Source organism: Dipteris shenzhenensis, chromosome 13 (genome assembly GCF_047967505.1).
Source record: "Dipteris shenzhenensis isolate YYH24624 ecotype China chromosome 13, Dip_SZ_1.0, whole genome shotgun sequence".
Lineage (NCBI taxonomy): Eukaryota > Viridiplantae > Streptophyta > Polypodiopsida > Gleicheniales > Dipteridaceae > Dipteris > Dipteris shenzhenensis.
The window spans coordinates 55,587,159-55,605,033 of NC_141608.1; positions in this window are offsets into that span (position 1 = coordinate 55,587,159).

The window sequence follows — 17,875 nt, forward strand, 5'->3', positions numbered from 1 at the left end:
GGCATCTCCATATCCACATCTCGATCTTCAAAAATTTGCTTACTTCGTGGTGCAACTTGGATCACGTACCACCATCTTGGATCAGAACGATCCAGATGAAAAACCACCTATATTAAAGATGGGTGCCAAATGTCATCAATTATATATATATCAATGGACTATAAAAACGAAAGCTTCGACTAATTAAATCATTAGTATGCACCTGCTCACAGTGCTCGGGAAGAACAAAAGTATCACTTTCATTGGTCCAATGTTTGGTGGAGTCTATTGCAAAGAGACCGCTACTATCTTTTCTCACTGTCGCATGGGGACCGTTGTAAGTAGTTCTAAACCATTTTACATCAAGAATGAAAATAGTAAATCGTCTGAAATCAATTTCATAGATGTCGCGTATGGTTCCACAATAATCCAACACAATAATCCAACTGTGAGGAGAAAAGATTGGTATCCGAAGCACTTGCTCGGCTATCTTGTGTGAAGTTAGCCATGACTCCACAATCATACGTGACTCTCTTTGAATCGATGCGTTCCACGCGAAAATGTCGTCCATATGACCATAATGCACTGTACTTTTTGTACTGTAAAAGAGCATCATTAAAACAATGAAGATGCACCTATTTTATAGCATATATTGCCACAAATAATTACTTAATTACATCAAGAGATAAGAAACTTACATGCACCATACATCCAGATGATAACTCTCACTCGCGCTCGCTTATTGTCTCTCCATCACGTTCGGCTTTACGTAGAGCCAGTTGTAGCCAATCAAGTGACATGTGAGTAGGGAAAAGAGCCAGATCTCGTGGATATGGTTGTGATCGCCTGTACATTACTCTGAATCTCGTCCTTGCATTTATTCTTTCTGATTTGGCCACTTCATATCTCTCAATCCACTTCTGCACCTCAGGGCTATTGAGGATACAAAACTTATTGAATTTCTCCATTTGCTCTTCGCTCATCTTTCTTTCAATCCCTTTTCCTTGAGGAACCTCGCCAATGATGCGATCATCATCCTTGTTGTGCCAAGCTTGTGGCATATCAGGATCCGCGGATGCAAGAAACTCTGTGATATATACTCCATACCCACCGTTGTTAGCATCTTTTTTGCTTCATCTCTTGATGCGGGCATGGTATTTGGTGCAGGCAACATCTTCTAGAGCAACCTATGACAAAGACAGTATCCAAATGATGATTCTCAAAACAAACAATATACAAATAATGAGTCAAATTAATGCAAGGGCTAACCTCATTAAGGCCGAGACACTTGTATCCGACCACCCATACTGTACTTGTAGATTCAAGATTGAGAGACAAGCATGTAGTTTAGACATCCTAGCACCCTCGTACAATTGTGTTGATTGCAACTCTCGCATTTTGACCTCAGACTCTGACATCACGTGTACGTGGGATGTAGTGCCTCTAAAAATGGAATCCATCATGTCGACCATACCCTCGTCGTCATTCGAGAGACTATGGTCTTACTGAAAGTGAGAAGGTATATGTGTACCCTCGTCACCCTCCTCATCCTATTTTAAGATTTCGTGTAAATATAAGATCTTCCATTTCCTGGTATACAATAAGATTACGAACTTAAATAGCTTTGACTTACCGATGAGCCATCAACATGTGCAACACCAACGGGGGGTACTGGTTCCGGTTCCTCCCCATACATCCGCAAGTGGTGCATGATAATACGACGTTGATGTCGTACTTCTCGCTTGCAATGAGTACAATGATAGTATAACCTTTCCGTAAGCTACTTCGTGCTCCCGGGTGTTGGTGCATCATCGGACGAGCTTCCACTCGTCCCTTCCATCTACACTTATAAAATCACAACATAAGCATGAGGACATATTGACAATTATAAAAAAGCATGTTTGAGCTTCTCTTGATGCCATATTAAAAGAATGACAGTAAGCATCGCTATATAGCGACGCTTTCCTCTATTCCGTCGCTATATAGCAACGTTTTTAATTAAAAACATCGCTATATAGCGACGGATTAGCGTCGCTATATAGCGACGCTGTGGGTTAAAACCCGAAACGCCGAAACGCACGGCATTTTGCTCATTCCATTCCCTAATCTCTCAAGTAAGCAACCCAAAATCTCCTCCCACCTATTTTCGACGACCTCCCATCTATTCCAAGCAACCTCCCACTCTATTTTCCACTCCCCACCCTTCTCCTACCTCTTGTACTCCCTCTCTATCCTTTTCCCTCTTTGATTTCTTGAAAGAAAGTTCTTCAAGAGGTGAGTTTGTTTCAACAATGTAGGTTGTTTGTTTGTTAGCTTTAGTTTTGTGAGTGTTTCTTCTTGTATTGCTAAACCTGTAAACTAGTTTTCATGCTTGTTTTGAAAGGATTGAAGCAAAAAACGAGATTTCAAGAAAGAAAGAAAACTCACCTCTTTTTTTTGTATTTCTCTTCCTTCTCTTTCCCCTTGTCTCCTCAATCTCCTCCTTTCCTTGTCTCCTCAATCTCCTCCCTTCAAGAAGTTGCTTTTGTAATCTCCTCCTTCCACTAACGTCTTGTTTGAAAAAATGGGTTTTCTCTCTTTTCTAGGGCCAGTCCACTACACCGAGCGGGACATACTATTTCAGGTAAGTGCTTCCTCTTTTTTCCATTTATTATTTTTGTTATTTGCATTGGCCTGCCGCTAGCTGCAATGATGGGCATAGGAACCCTCTCTTCCCCTCCCACTCTTTCCTTCTTCCCCCTTCTCTTATTCTCTTTTTTCCCCCTTCTTTTTTTTCCCTCTTCTCTTATTCTCTCTTTCCCCCTTCTCTATTTCCCCCTCATCTCTTTTCCCTTCTCTCTTTCCTTTCCCTCTTATTCTCTATTTCCTTTCCCTCTTATTCTCTTATGCTTATGCTTCTCTCATTCCCCCTTCTCTCTTTCCCCCTTCTCTATTTTCCCCTTCTCTCATTCGCATAAGCTCATGCTCATGCATGAGCATAAGCATGAGCTTATGCTTATGCTTATGCTAATGCTTAAGCATAAGCATAATATTCTCTTATGCTTATGCTTCTCTCATTCCCCCTTCTCTCTTTCCCCCTTCTCTATTTCCCCCTTCTCTCATTCGCATAAGCTCATGCTCATTCTCGAGCATAAGCATAAGCATAAGCTCATGCTTATGCTCATGCATGAGCGTGAGCTTATGCTTAAGTTTCCCCCTTCTTTATTTCTCTATTTCAACATAAGCTTATGCATAAGCATGAGCTTATGCGGAAATAAAGAATGAGAGAAGCTCATGCTTATGCTCATACATGAGCATGAGCTTATGCTTAAGTTTCTGCATAAGCTCATGCGTATGCATGAGCTTATGCGGAAGTAGAGAATGAGAGAAGCTTATGCGGAAACTCATTCTCTATTTCCGCATAAGCTCCTTCTCTACTTCCGCATGAGCATAAGCATAAGCTCATGCTTATGCTCATGCATGAGCATGAGCTTATGCTTAAGTTTTCGCATAAGCTCATGCTTATGCATGAGCTTATGCGGAAATAGAGAATGAGAGAAGCTTATGCGGAAACTCATTCTCTATTTCCGCATAAGCTCCTTCTCTACTTCCGCATGAGCATAAGCATGAGCTTATGCTTGAGTTTCCGCATAAGCTCATGCGAGCTTATGCGGAAATAGAGAATGAGAGAAGCTTATGCGGAAACTCATTCTCTATTTCCGCATAAGCTCCTTCTCTACTTCCGCATGAGCATAAGCATGAGCTTATGCTTATGCTTATGCTTATGCATAATGCGCATGAGCTTATGCTTGAGTTTCCGCATAAGCTCATGCTTATGCAGAAATAGAGAATGAGAGAAGCTTATGCGGAAACTCATTCTCTATTTCCGCATAAGCTCCTTCTCTACTTCCGCATGAGCATAAGCATGAGCTTATGCTTATGCTTATGCTCATGCATGCGCATGAGCTTATGCTTAAGTTTCCGCATAAGCTCATGCTTATGCATGAGCTAATGCGAAAATAGAAAATGAGAGAAGCTTATGCGGAAATAGAGAATGAGAGAAGCTCATTCTCTATTTCCCACTCTATTTCCCTCTTCTCTTATTTCCCCCTCATCTCTTTCCCCCTCATCTCTTTCCCCCTTCTCTCATTCGCATAAACTTTCCCTCTTCTTTATTTCTCTATTTCCCACTCTATTTCCCTCCTCTCATTTCCCCCTCATCTCTTTCCCCCTCATCTCTTTCCCCCTTCTCTCATTCGCATAAGCTTTCCCCCTTCTTTATTTCTCTATTTCCGCACAAGCTCCTTCTCTATTTCCGCATGAGCATGAGCTTATGCTTAAGTTTCCGCATAAGCTCATGCTTATGCATGAGCTTATGCGGAAATAGAGAATGAGAGAAGCTTATGCGGAAACTCATTCTCTATTTCCGCATAAGCTAACCTCTATTTCTGCATGAGCATAAGCATGAGCTTATGCGAAAACTCATTCTCTATTTCCACACAAGCTCCTTCTCTATTTCCGCATGAGCATGAGCTTATGCTTAAGTTTCTGCATAAGCTTATGCATGAGCTTATGCGGAAATAGAGAATGAGAGAAGCTTATGCGGAAACTCATTCTATTTCCGCATAAGCTTATGCTTATGCATGAGCTTATGCGGAAATAAAGAATAAGAGAAGCTTATGCGAAAACTCATTCTCTATTTCCGCATAAGCTCCTTCTCTATTTCCGCATGAGCATAAGCATGAGCTTATGCGGAAGCTCATTATCTATTTCCGCACAAGCTCCTTCCCTATTTCCGCATGAGCATGAGCTTATGCTTAAGTTTACGCATAAGCTCATGCTTATGCATGAGCTTATGCGGAAATAGAGAATGAGAGAAGCTTATGCGGAAACTCATTCTCTATTTCCGCATAAGCTCCTTCTCTATTTCCGCATGAGCATAAGCATGACCTTATGCGGAAACTCATTCTCTATTTCTACATAAGCTCCTTCTCTATTTCCGCATGAGCATGAGCTTATGCTTAAGTTTCCGCATAAGCTCATGCTTATGCATGAGCTTATGCGAAAATAGAGAATGAGAGAAGCTTATGTGAAAACTCATTCTATTTCGGCATAAGCTCCTTCTCTATTTCCGCATGAGCATAAGCATGAGCTTATGCGGAAACTCATTCTCTATTTCCGCATAAGCTCCTTTTCTATTTCCGCATGAGCATGAGCTTATGCTTAAGTTTCCGCATAAGCTCATGCTTATGCATGAGCTTATGCGGAAATAGAGAATGAGAGAAGCTTATGCGGAAACTCATTCTATTTCCGCATAAGCTCCTTCTCTTATGCTCATGCATGGGCATGAGCTTATGCTTAAGTTTCTGCATAAGCTTATGCTTATGCATGAGCTTATGCGGAAATAAAGAATGAGAGAAGCTTATGCGGAAACTCATTCTCTATTTCCGCATGAGCTCCTTCTCTATTTTCGCATGAGCATAAGCATGAGCTTATGCGGAAACTCATTCTCTATTTCCGCACAAGCTCCTTCTCTATTTCTGCAATAAGCATGAGCTTATGCTTAAGTTTCCGCATAAGCTCATGCTTATGCATGAGCTTATGCGGAAATAGAGAATGAGAGAAGCTTATGCGGAAACTCATTCTCTATTTCCGCATAAGCTCCTTCTCTATTTCCGCATGCGCATAAGCATGAGCTTCTGCGGAAACTCATTCTCTATTTCTGCACAAGCTCCTTCTCTATTTCCGCATGAGCATGAGCTTATGCTTAAGTTTCCGCATAAGCTCATGCTTATGCATGAGCTTACGCGGAAATAGAGAATGAGAGAAGCTTATACAGAAACTCATTCTCTATTTCCGCATAAGCTCCTTCTCTATTTCCGCATGAGCATAAGCATGAGCTTATGCGGAAACTCATTCTTTATTTTTGCACAAGCTCCTTCTCTATTTCCGCATGAGCATGAGCTTATGCTTAAGTTTCCGCATAAGCTCATGCTTATGCATGAGCTTATGCGAAAATAGAGAATGAGAGAAGCTTATGCGGAAACTCATTCTATTTCCGCATAAGCTCCTTCTCTATTTCCGCATAAGCATAAGCATGAGCTTATGCGGAAACTCATTCTCTATTTCCGCATAAGCTCCGTCTCTATTTCCGCATGAGCATGAGCTTATGCTTAAGTTTCCGCATAAGCTCATGCTTATGCATGAGCTTATGCGGAAATAGAGAATGAGAGAAGCTTATGCGGAAACTCATTCTATTTCCACATAAGCTCCTTCTCTTATGCTCATGCATGGGCATGAGCTTATGCTTAAGTTTTCGCATAAGCTTATGCTTATGCATGAACTTATGTGGAAATAAAGAATGAGAGAAGCTTATGGGGATCTCATTCTCTATTTCCGCATAAGCTCATGCGGAAATAGAGAATGAGAGAAGCTTATGCGGATCTCATTCTTTATTTCTCTATTTCCGCACAAGCTTTCTCTTATGCATGAGCTTATGCTTAAGTTTCCACATAAGCCTTTCCCCCTCATCTCTTTCCCCCTTCTCTCATTCGCATAAGCTTTCCCCCTTCTTTATTTCTCTATTTCCGCAAAAGCTTTCTCTTATGCATGAGCTTATTCTCTATTTCCGCATAAGCTCATTCTCTATTTCCGCATAAGCTTATGCTTATGCATGAGCTTATGCAGAAATAGAGCTTATGCTTCTCTCATTCTCTATTTCCGCATAAGCTCATTCTCTATTTCCGCATAAGCTTATGGTTATGCGTCTCTCATTCCCCCTCATCTCTTTCCCCTTCTCTATTTCCCCCTTCTCTCATTCTCTATTTAAGCTCATGCATAAGCATGAGCTTATTCTCTCTAACTCTTATTCTCTATTTCCCTTTTCTTCCTCTTCTCTTTCCTTTCCCTCTTCTTTCCTTTCCCTCTTCTTTCTTCTTGCCTATGCCTATGCCTATGCCTATGCTTATGTTTGTTTTTTTGTTTTCTATTTTCGTGTTTGTGTCTATGTTAGACATGGAATCACGCCGCTCATCCGATGAGTACAGACAGCCTCGCAGGAGGAGAGCTCACGATCTATATGCTCCAGAGGACTTTGATTCCTCTCATGCGACTACCCCGAGGACTACCCCTGGTCCGACTCCTCTCGGACCTAGCACTACGACTACCCCTGGTCCGACTCCTCTTCCACGTAGCACTGCGACTACCCCTCGGGGAACTCCTTTGCTAGCCGTGCATGGCTTTGTCGGGAGTCCCGACGAGTTTGTAGCGCAGATGAGCGATGAGGAGCAGTGAGATTCTTCTCTCTGCTCTCTCAGAGGACCTCAACAATTCCTTCCCCTACACCGATAGGTGGACGTACTGCCCAGCCATCCCCTTGCACCCCTTCGACTGCGGGATCATCACCTGTGCATGCCTCTCACAAGGGAAGGAAGAGTAGGATGGGCGGCTCATGTTGTGCTGACTCGGGAGATGTAGACGAGTCAGCATACTCACGCTCCTTTAGGTCTCCACTTGGTCCGGAGACACAGTATTAGTCAGGTCCCTTTCCCTCTCCTAGTCCACTGCTACTCCTCACTCCGGAAGCGCACACGCACGTTCCACTGCTTCAGACTCTGCTACCGTCAATCCCCCTTACTCATCAGGGGATCTCTTCTATCAAATCACATCTGCCGGAGAGATAATAGAAGATAAAAAGGGCAAAGAAGTGATGGCTACCATGAGGAGGTTGATGAGTCATCACTTCAAGAGCGGCATAAATACCGATTGGCGGTATCAAGATGCCCAAAAGAAGCAGGCGGTGATCGATGAGTTAAAACAAAGATACCCTAATCCGCCAAATGTGGAGTTTAATGACAATTATATGCGAGAGCGCATGGGTTTGGTCCTGAAGCATCGTAGATCAACCTTGCGTACTTCCATCACAAAGGGGTTGGCTAAACCCAGCTGGGCAGACAAAGCTGATTGGAAGTACTTCAAGAAGCAACATAGGGACCATCCTGAAATGTTCGAGGGTCAGAGAAGGGCTGCAAAGAGACGGCTAGATGTCGTAGGTACTTCGCACTTTGGTGCAGGCAGACAGTATGTGTTTGAGGCAATCATGGTAAGTCTACTTCTTCTCATTTAATGTATTGTTCTATTTGTTTTACTTACATATTACATGCACTTTAGCTAACTCTAACTCTCGTAAATTGGATCCACAGCAAGCTGCGATGGGCCGTCTTCCTAGAGATGCAGAGACGCGACGCGCATTTCGGATAGGAACAAAGCCGTGGTTCATTGAGCAAGAGGCAATGGGAGCGACGGTCGATTGGGCTGAGGTGGCTGCTCGCACGGTATAAGTTTACTCCTACTTGTAATCTCACTTTTTAATTTAAGTTCCAATCCAATTTTTGATTTATATGGTTCACTCTTAGGGTCAAAGCTCAAGCGTCCCATCATCGAAGGCGAGCGATCAACAGGGCCAAGGATCAGACGCAGGTGGCGACGACGAGGGAGAAGACGCAGGTGTCGAGGACCAAGGAACAGGCCAACAAGACGAAGATGATTCGGATTCGGATTCGGATGAGTAGTAGTGGTAGTAGCATCTTATATATCTGCTCGTTTGAGCAATTTTGTATCGCCGTTTCGAAAGGGTAATTTTGTTACAAACACTGTTGTATATGTCCGACATGTATATGCATTTGTTACTCATCATTTCACAAGAACAATTTTGTATCACCCTGCAAGCAAGGGAAATTTTGTTATAAAAAACTTTCTTTTGTAACTACAAAAAAAAAAAAAGGATTAGTGGGGCTAAACAGGGCCAAAAGGAAGCCCTGTTTAGCCCCACTAACCCTTTTTTTTTACTTCTGTTAATCGTCGCTATATAGCGACGTTTACCAATGTCGCTATATAGCGACGATTAACAGTGTCGCTATATAGCGACGTTTCACAGTGTCGCTATATAGCGACGTTTGCATCGTCGCTATATAGCGATGATTGCCAGTGTCGCTATATAGCGACGACTTATAGCGTCGGTCCTTTTCCGATGCTTTTAGCGACACTTATAGCGACGTTTGCGCCTGTGAAAAAAAAAATTTTAATGTAAAAAGCATCGGTATTTTCGTCGGAAAATGGCCTGTGCCTTGTAGTGATGCACCAGCAAAGTAATTTAATGGAAAATGTTCAAATGCAAGGTTCGATGGTTTGGCTTTGGAACGAGCTCTCTCGTAATACATTCCTACAAGATAACATTTCTGAGTACTTCAAGCTTGCAAATTTATGTCAAACCTTTATTCTTGGCTCAATTGAGGATGAAAGGTGTTTTAGTACTCTCGGTTACTTGAAGAATAAGCTTCGTAATAAGCTAGATGATAACTTAGATCTTAGCTTGAGATTATACTCTTGTTCTGATGATGCTAGGGGGGGTCACTCATCATATGTAACCCTATCACGTGAGTTCAACAAAAGGATATTTTTTATTTCTAAAATTTACAGAAATAAATATACATAAGGGACTATTTAAAATAGTTTTGGGAAAAATTTACAGATTTGTATAGAAAAGGGGTACATTTTATTAATGAAAATTTTACAAATAAGGGATTTTAGAAATAGGCCTTGAACGCACGTGGTATAGAGGGTTTATACATAGTGACCCCCTCGAGTGATGATGTTAGTAGCTTTCCGTACATTTTATTAATGAAAATTTTACAAATAAGGGATTTTAGAAATAGGCCTTGAACGCACGTGGTATAGAGGGTTTATACATAGTGACCCCCTCGAGTGATGATGTTAGTAGCTTTCCGTATGATAGAGCATTAGCACTCCGGAAGTCAAGTTGTAAAAGAAAAGGCTATAATTAGCTTTTTTGGACTATTTGAACTAGACTTTAGAATTTTCTTCCCCCATTGGATTTGAAGGATATTCATTATCCTTAAACAATTTTATGTTTTGCATACTCTACAGTATCCTAAATGCTAGCTATTTCATGTATTTTGAAATTATGTAAAATGGAAAAGACAGAGTTTTCAATTTAACTAGTTTTTAGTATATTTGTGAAAATTGAAAGTTTTTTAAATGCCCTAGAATATTTAGCCAAGTTTTGAAACAGAAACTATAACAAAAGAAATAATTTCGCCAATTCTTTGAAACTTTTAAAAATAATTTATGAAAAATTTTACCAGTATATTATAATACTATATTTCTATGCCTTCAATAAAAACATCCCTGATGTACATAGCTAGGATTGTCTTTGAGACTATTAAGGCATCATCATTTCATTTCATTGCTTGTCAATATGCTCCTTCACTTGTCTCCGTATGTTTTGACAATGCAACACCAAGGCCCTTTGATTGTTCTTCTTGACATCTAAACCTTGCATTTAGTAAGTGCATGCACATGCAAGAGAGGGCATCTTCAACCAAAGACTGGCATTGTATTTTCTTAACATCGAGTGCATGAGTCAAAGAGGGGTGAAGGAAAAAGACTATCAATGTTTAGTGATCCTACTAGGGATTGATTTGCTAAAATTATGAGTGGAAAATTGAGTGGGATGAGTATAGTGGCCCTTAGAATCAAGAGCAACAATGTTGAGAGGCGATGAGCTTCAAGTTGAAAAACCTAGCTAAAAAATGAGTGCCCAAATTTGATTAAAAAACAAAATTTGCCATAATAATATGTTTAACAATGATGACAATGATGATGAAGAGGTTATGTGCTCAAAGTCACTCAAGAAGATGAGACGAAAATGAGAACATGCGCCATAAAGGATCTTTCATATTTCAAAAGGATGTTCTTAGAAATCCAGTATGGTTGCCCTTGCCACTGTTGATGAAAGGGATTATGAGGGGATTATATGCTCAAAGACACACCAGAAGATGAGATCAAAATTAGAACATGCAGCATAAAGGAGCTTTGATATTTTGAAAAGGATTTTCCTAGAATCCCAATATTATTTTCATTGCCTTTAAATTTGCATATAGAGCTCTACAAAATGTACGACAAAACAAGAATGTGGACTTTGAATACATAGAAGGGTATAGACATATTAATAAGATGAAGGAAAGGACAACCAAAATGCAAAAATTAGAGAAGGTTGAGCAAAGAGTCACAAGAGGATATTATTAAGGATGGTGCTATAATGATCAAAAACCTTGAAGAAAATTAGAGAGGGTTGGAACAAAAGTATAGAGGATATTAATAAAGATGATGTTTTAGTGATGGGCAAGGTTGAGGGAAATACTCAAGAAAGGAGATGCTAACTCAAGATTTGGAACGTGCACTACAAAGATATGTCACAACAAGACAAAGCACACATAGACGCACGCACAGACGCGTTTCATGAACTAAATAAAAAACTGACGGGTGCGTCTATCTGTGCATCTATTTTTGCGTCTGGAGACCCGCATCTAATTGTGCGTCTATATATCAGACACACGCGCGTATAGATGCGTAGTTAGACGCATAAATAGACGCGCTTATAAACGCGTTTATAGACGGACATATAGACACAAGTCGAATAGACAGACGCGCATATAAACGCGTTTCTAAACGCACTGATAGACGTGCTTTTTTTTTATTAAATTTTACAGAATACTGTGTATGTTGTGTATGCTATATAGTTACAAGAATCCCATATCCACATTGTGTAATTCAATTCTTACAGCCAACCGCATTTTAATTACAATTCCAAATAAAACATTACAACTCCAAAACGCAATAAAATTGAAAGCTCAAAAAGTGCTTGTATATACATATAGCACGAAGCTAAGCCATGTCATGTGGCTTCAAGTACAAAAAATAAGAGGAGTGTATATACAAGAGGCACAAAGCCAAGCCAGTGGCTTTAAGTACAAAAAAGAGTAGCTAGCACTACTTATACGACTAATCTATGTTCTCCAGGTCCTCGCTCCCTTCCACGCTCCCTTCTGCGCCTCCTTCCTCCTCTTCCTCATCGTCTTGTGCACGGGCCTGTAAACAAGGGATAACATATATCAATGTATGAAAAATCAAATCTTTACTTATAATTTTGGCATTATTTAATTACTTTCAAATACCTGGGGGGCCGCTCCAGTAGCTCGGGTATACTGCTCCTCAGTAATCAACCCGTTATCATAGAAGTGCCTCCATGTATCTCCTCTGCGATGGTGGCGGTGGTAGGCTGTCTCCACTGGAGTAGGGTATCTGCCCACGATCTCAAGCTGCATGACCGCGACACACTTTGTGGAGGGATTAGTACAAAGAAACAACCAACCTCCTAATAAACTACATAAGCAATATAATTTGAGATTGATACTTACAAATTGGGCCTCCCATGATTCAACACCCCCTGCTCCAAAATGTGCGCTTCCATATTCCTCCATCTGGATCCTCCGTGCCTCCACGTGCTACAGACTGGGGTCCTCCCTCGCTAACTTCATTGCCTTCTTCCACTCACGCTTGTGAGCGGTGTGGGGCGGGCCGCTTGGTGGTTGACCTGCCTCAAGCCTGGCAAGCTCCGCTAGTGCCTGCCTCTTAAGCAAAGATCTTTTATTGCTAAGTATCGTAACAATCTTTGACTTTCCCCATTTATCTGTGAACTGGCGATTGGGGGGGTTAGGATACCTAGAGCGAACAGTAGCGAGGGTCTCATCAGCCAACCTCTTTGGGTGGTCTTTGTAGTGGATAAAGCAATCTCTGTAATTGTTAGCAATTACAGAGCGCATGAAGGCCATGATTTCCTTCCCCCGCGCATCCATCAAGATGCCTCCTGTCTGAGTGATGTCATAATAAATCGTACCGTCACCCAGAGGCACGTCTAAATCATCTGAATCATCATCCTCCCCACCGCCACATGGCCCAAAGCACTGTGCCATGCATCGCCCACCGCTCTCCCTGTTACTACGCCTGCTACCCTGTCGTGTCGAGCTCGTACATTGGCCACTCGTAGCTGGGGACTGCACAGGACTACACTGGCCACTCGTACCTGGAGAACCGAGTCTCGACGGCACAGGAGTACGTCGATGGCTCACCGAGACAGAAGGACCTCCTAACGGCATGGGGGAAGGGGCATAAGACGGGATGGCAGAAGGGACATAAGACGGCATGGGAGAAGGGGCATAAGACGGTTGTGCTGACTCCGCTGGGGTGATCTCAGGCGGTGTGGAGTGGCTTGGAGTCTGTAGTGCCGACTCCTGGGGAGTGTTTAGAGTACCCGTCATATACCCGTATAACTCTGCAGGACTAGGAGGGTGCCCTAAAAGGTTATATAAGTCCTTCCAAATAGATTCCCGGGGATCAGGTGAGCTAGAAGCGCTTCCTAGCCACATGTTGAACTGGAAAAAAGGAAAAAAAATATATTACTGATGATCTGAGAAGAAAGGGAAAGAAAAGAGAGGTTTACTGTCAGAGCGCGTCTATAGACGCGCCTGATTTGCACGTCTATAGACGCGTCTAACAGAGCGTCTATCACAGCGTCTAACAGAGCGTCTAACAAAGCGTCTAACAGAGCATCTACAACAAGCCAGACGCGTGATTAGATGTGCTTGTAGACGCGTTTTTAGACGCACCCTGAGACGCGCCTATAGACGCGCTCTGACAAACGAGATTTCTAAAAAGTAGAAAAGGACATTGCGCCCGACACAAAAACGTGACACTGATACCCAGATCATGCGCTTCTTGGATACGAGAAAGTACAAAACTGGACAGAGTAAACTTCCAAACAAGATCAACTGCAAAAAGACTTACTTGGATAGAGGTATGGAAGGTTCTTCTTTCTTTTTCAAAGTTGCTTCTTCTCCTTGTTCGTCCTCCTCTCCTTTAAGCTTAGAAGTAAGTGTGGGTGCCTTTCTCTTGAGTGTAAGCTTGGAAGTAAGTATGGGAGCCTCCCTCTTAAGCTTCGAAACTATGGATCTGCTAATAAAGAAGGAAGCAAGCCGCGTGAAGTTTAAGTAATGTGAAGAAAGGCAAAGCGAGTGGCGCGCCAAAAAGCAAGTTTAAAAGCCACGTCTATAGTCGCGTCTAATAGCGCGTCTATAGGCGCGTCTAAATACATAGAGTAGACGCGCATTTAGACGCGTCGTTAGATGCGATGTTAGATGTGACTATAGATGTGGCGATAGACGCAACACAGAGTTTAAATTAAACATTTGAAGAAGAGAAAATTTGGTGGGTTGTTTGTTTGTAGGATGTCTCCATCTTCAAAAGTAGCTCTAGTGAGGATGAATCCCTCCGTATCCACCATCGCGAAATGTGGTTGGAGCAAAAAATCAAATGTCTGTGTGATCGATGTCGAGGAAACATGTATCGTGCACGCAGGATTACACTCAATCATATCTCAAAGTATGGAGAATGGGATGTGACCGTAAACAGGGTAAGGGTTTGTAAGTTAAGGTTGATTGAGATACCTATGGGTGTTCATATGTTTGAGTTATGATCCCGTTTTAATTTGATACAGGATGCAGTGCCACACCCGCATATGTTACCCTATGCCCGTCGTGAGGAGGCGAAGCATCGGCGATATGAGGTGGGATCTTCAGGAGGGACAGTTACAGATGCATGGACTGATGGTGATAGTAGCCCTCCGCCATTACCTCATGAAGCCGTGGAGGAGGAGGTGTTTGATGATATGGTGCGGGATTTATATGTCCATCAAGGGAGGGATAATAGCATGGAGCACGATGATCTTTTTACCGCAGCATCGACTCCACTGTTTGAGGGGTGCACATTCTCTGTTCTACGTGCCTCCCTTGAGTTACTAAACTTGCAAACCATCTATGGATGGAGCAATGCAAGTTTAAATGCATTACTCAAGTAAGCTTTAAAGTCAATTTTGTAAACATGGTGAATTATGCTAGTGGGTCAATTACTCGAATGCTTTTCCTCATTTATGGTCTTCACGTGCAGGCTATTGTGTAAAATGCTTCCAAGGGAGAATAAACTACCGACCTCAAGAGATATGGCAAGGCAACATGTGACCTCGCTTGGAGGATTAGATTACAAGCGCATCCATGGATGTGTCAACGATTGCGTTTTGTTTCATGGACTACATAAGGATGCAAGAGAGTGTCCTACTTGTGGAGAGGCAAGATATAGAGCAGATATCAAAACCTTGGACATGCCTCATAAGGTATTGCGACATTTTCCCATAATCCCTCGCATCCAACATATGTTCAAGTGCAAATCTATTGCAGAGCTCATGTCATGGCATTCCTCCCATCGATCAACCGATGGCAAGTGGAGAACTCCCGCGGACTCTCCTACGTGGAAGCATATTGAAGACACATGGCCAAGCTTCAAGGAAGAACCTAGGAGCTTGAGACTTGGATTGGGTATGGACGGTGTGAACCCATTTGGTCTCAAAAGCACGTCTTACAGTGTATGGCCAGTGGTATTTGTGAATTACAATCTTCCACCCTCTATGGCTATGAAGAAAGGACATGTCATGCTGTCCCTTCTAATTCCAGGGAAACATAAAGTCAAAAACCATGATGTTTATTTGGAGCCTTTGATTGATGAGCTAGAGATACTTTGGAGAGGTATCGAGGTGCATGATGTGAGCAGGCCTCCCTCATCACGACACTTCAACTGCAAAGCAGTCTTGATGTGGACGATGCATGACTTCCCAGGCTATGGCGAGTGTTCAGGTAAGCATTGCATTTTTTAATTATGAATAGGCAAAGGATGTGGCACCCTAAACCCACCTCCCACTCTTAATTGCATCTATTGTTCAGGTCTCACTACATCGGGTTACCATGCATGTCCTATTTGTGGTCCTTCGCTAGTTGCCTCACGAGCAGACGCATTGAATAAGGTCATCTATGAGAATCACCATCGATTTCTCCCACCTGATCATCCTAGATATGTTGCCCCTTGGAATGAAGTCCTCCCACAATCACTCACCGCGGGAGATTGGATGAGAATTTGGGTTGGTTCCACGACTCCTCCACCACTTGGCATGAGCCGGTAAGGGTTTGTATCTATTGGCTGGAAGTAAAGATTGGCTATATTGGCTGAAAGTAAAGATTGCATGCTAACACTTTATTTTTTTTAGATACTCCATCTTTTATCGTTTACCATATTGGTCCCACCTCAAGATCAATCACCTGCTTGATCCCATGCATATCTTCAAGAATGTGGCATCTACCATTTGGGAGCATTTGAATGGGACACAAGATTCGGCAGGCATAAGGGAGGATCTACATACCATAGGGAGGATGCGTGAAGCTTGGCCTCAAGAGAGACCAAATGGGCGTGTTTTTTTACCTCGTGCACCGTGGATGTTATCAAAGCTAGAGATGGTGACGGTGAAGCGCGCTATTACTACAATTCGTACTCCCACTGGATGCATGAGGTGTTTGAAGGGAGCCTTTACAAAGAGCAAGAAAAGAGGTGTAGAACAATTATATGGCTTGAAATCTCATGATTGGCACAAGATGCTCCAAGTAAGTATTTTATATGCATAATATCTTTTTCCTTTCAAATTTGTGAGTGAATAGCTATAAGCAACTAATCAACCACCTCCTCGCGGGTTCAGTTCATACTACCTACTAGCATTTCACGTAGTGCATCGAAGGACGTGAAAGATTGTATTTACAAGATGGGCAAGCTTGTGAGGTATGTGAGCTCAGAGGAAATAGATCCCACCATGCTTGAGAATGCTCGAGTTATGTCAGTGGAGGCGGTTTGTTTAGTGGAGGAGACATTTCCACGTTCTATTCTCACAAGCCAACTACATCTCATAGTGCATTTGGTGGATGAGATTACTATATGCGGTACTATACATGCACGATGGTTGTTCTTCCTCGAGCGCTTCATGAAGACCTTGAAGGGCTTCGTGAGACAAAATGCAAGACCCGAAGGTAGCATGGCCGAGGGTTGGTTGGTACAAGAGTCACTTGTATATATTTCTGAGTTTCTTGTTGATGTGGATAGCTCTCTCCCACGACTATGGAGAGATGATGAAGACCTAAGGATGACCTCTATTGTGCCTCAAGGGAAAGGACGCAACAAAGTAATAGACACGGAGTTGCATAATAGTATCAACCTCTTTTGCGTGCTTAATAGTGATGTGATGAAAAGATGGGTGACAAGATACGAGGATGCAAAGGCAAGAAGACAAGAAGAAAGGGCCCTCTTTCGTACACACCACGGATCTCGTGTGCCATACCCTCAGCATCTAAGAGCACTTCCAAAGGATATTCATGTGGATTGGCTACTTGATGAAATGGAGAAAGCAGAGAAAGATGAGGGGATGCATATCACAATGGAAGAATGGGAGTATGCTAGGGGATGCATAAGCAAGGTCGGTATATAGAATGTTATGCATAAGTTAGGAGCTTTTTATAATTTAGATTGCTTATTTAATTGATTTTTTCTTGGTGTAGTGCACTATGTTCAATGCTATATGGTGTGAGGGCAAGCATTTTCGAACACAACGGATTGATGATAAGAGAAACACACAAGATTGCGGCGTCATTGCTAGCTTTGAGGGAGCCAATGGAGCCATGGATGATTATTGTGGCATAATCCAAGATATTATTATGCTTGACTTTCGACGCTTCTTTGTGTATGTTTTGGATGTAAAGTGGTTTAAGGACGTGGTGGAAAGAGGCCCTAATGCAACAATCAAACGCCATGCAAGTGGCTTTGTAACTATTGACTCCACAAAGTTTTGGCAAAGTAGGAAGGACACACTAGTACTACCGCAACAATGTGAACAGGTACTGTGCACACATATAAAAATACTCACTTTTAAATATTTGATGCAAGAAAAGTAACATGATTGTATTTGTGTTTGAATTAGGTTGTCTATCAACCAATGGTGGATAATAATAGATGGTGGCATGTCATACCTATTATGCCACGTTCCAAAGTGATGTATAGTACTTCTACTAATATGGAGTGTATGGAGGATGATCATGGCCATGGACGTGATGATGACCGTGATACAAGAGAGGAG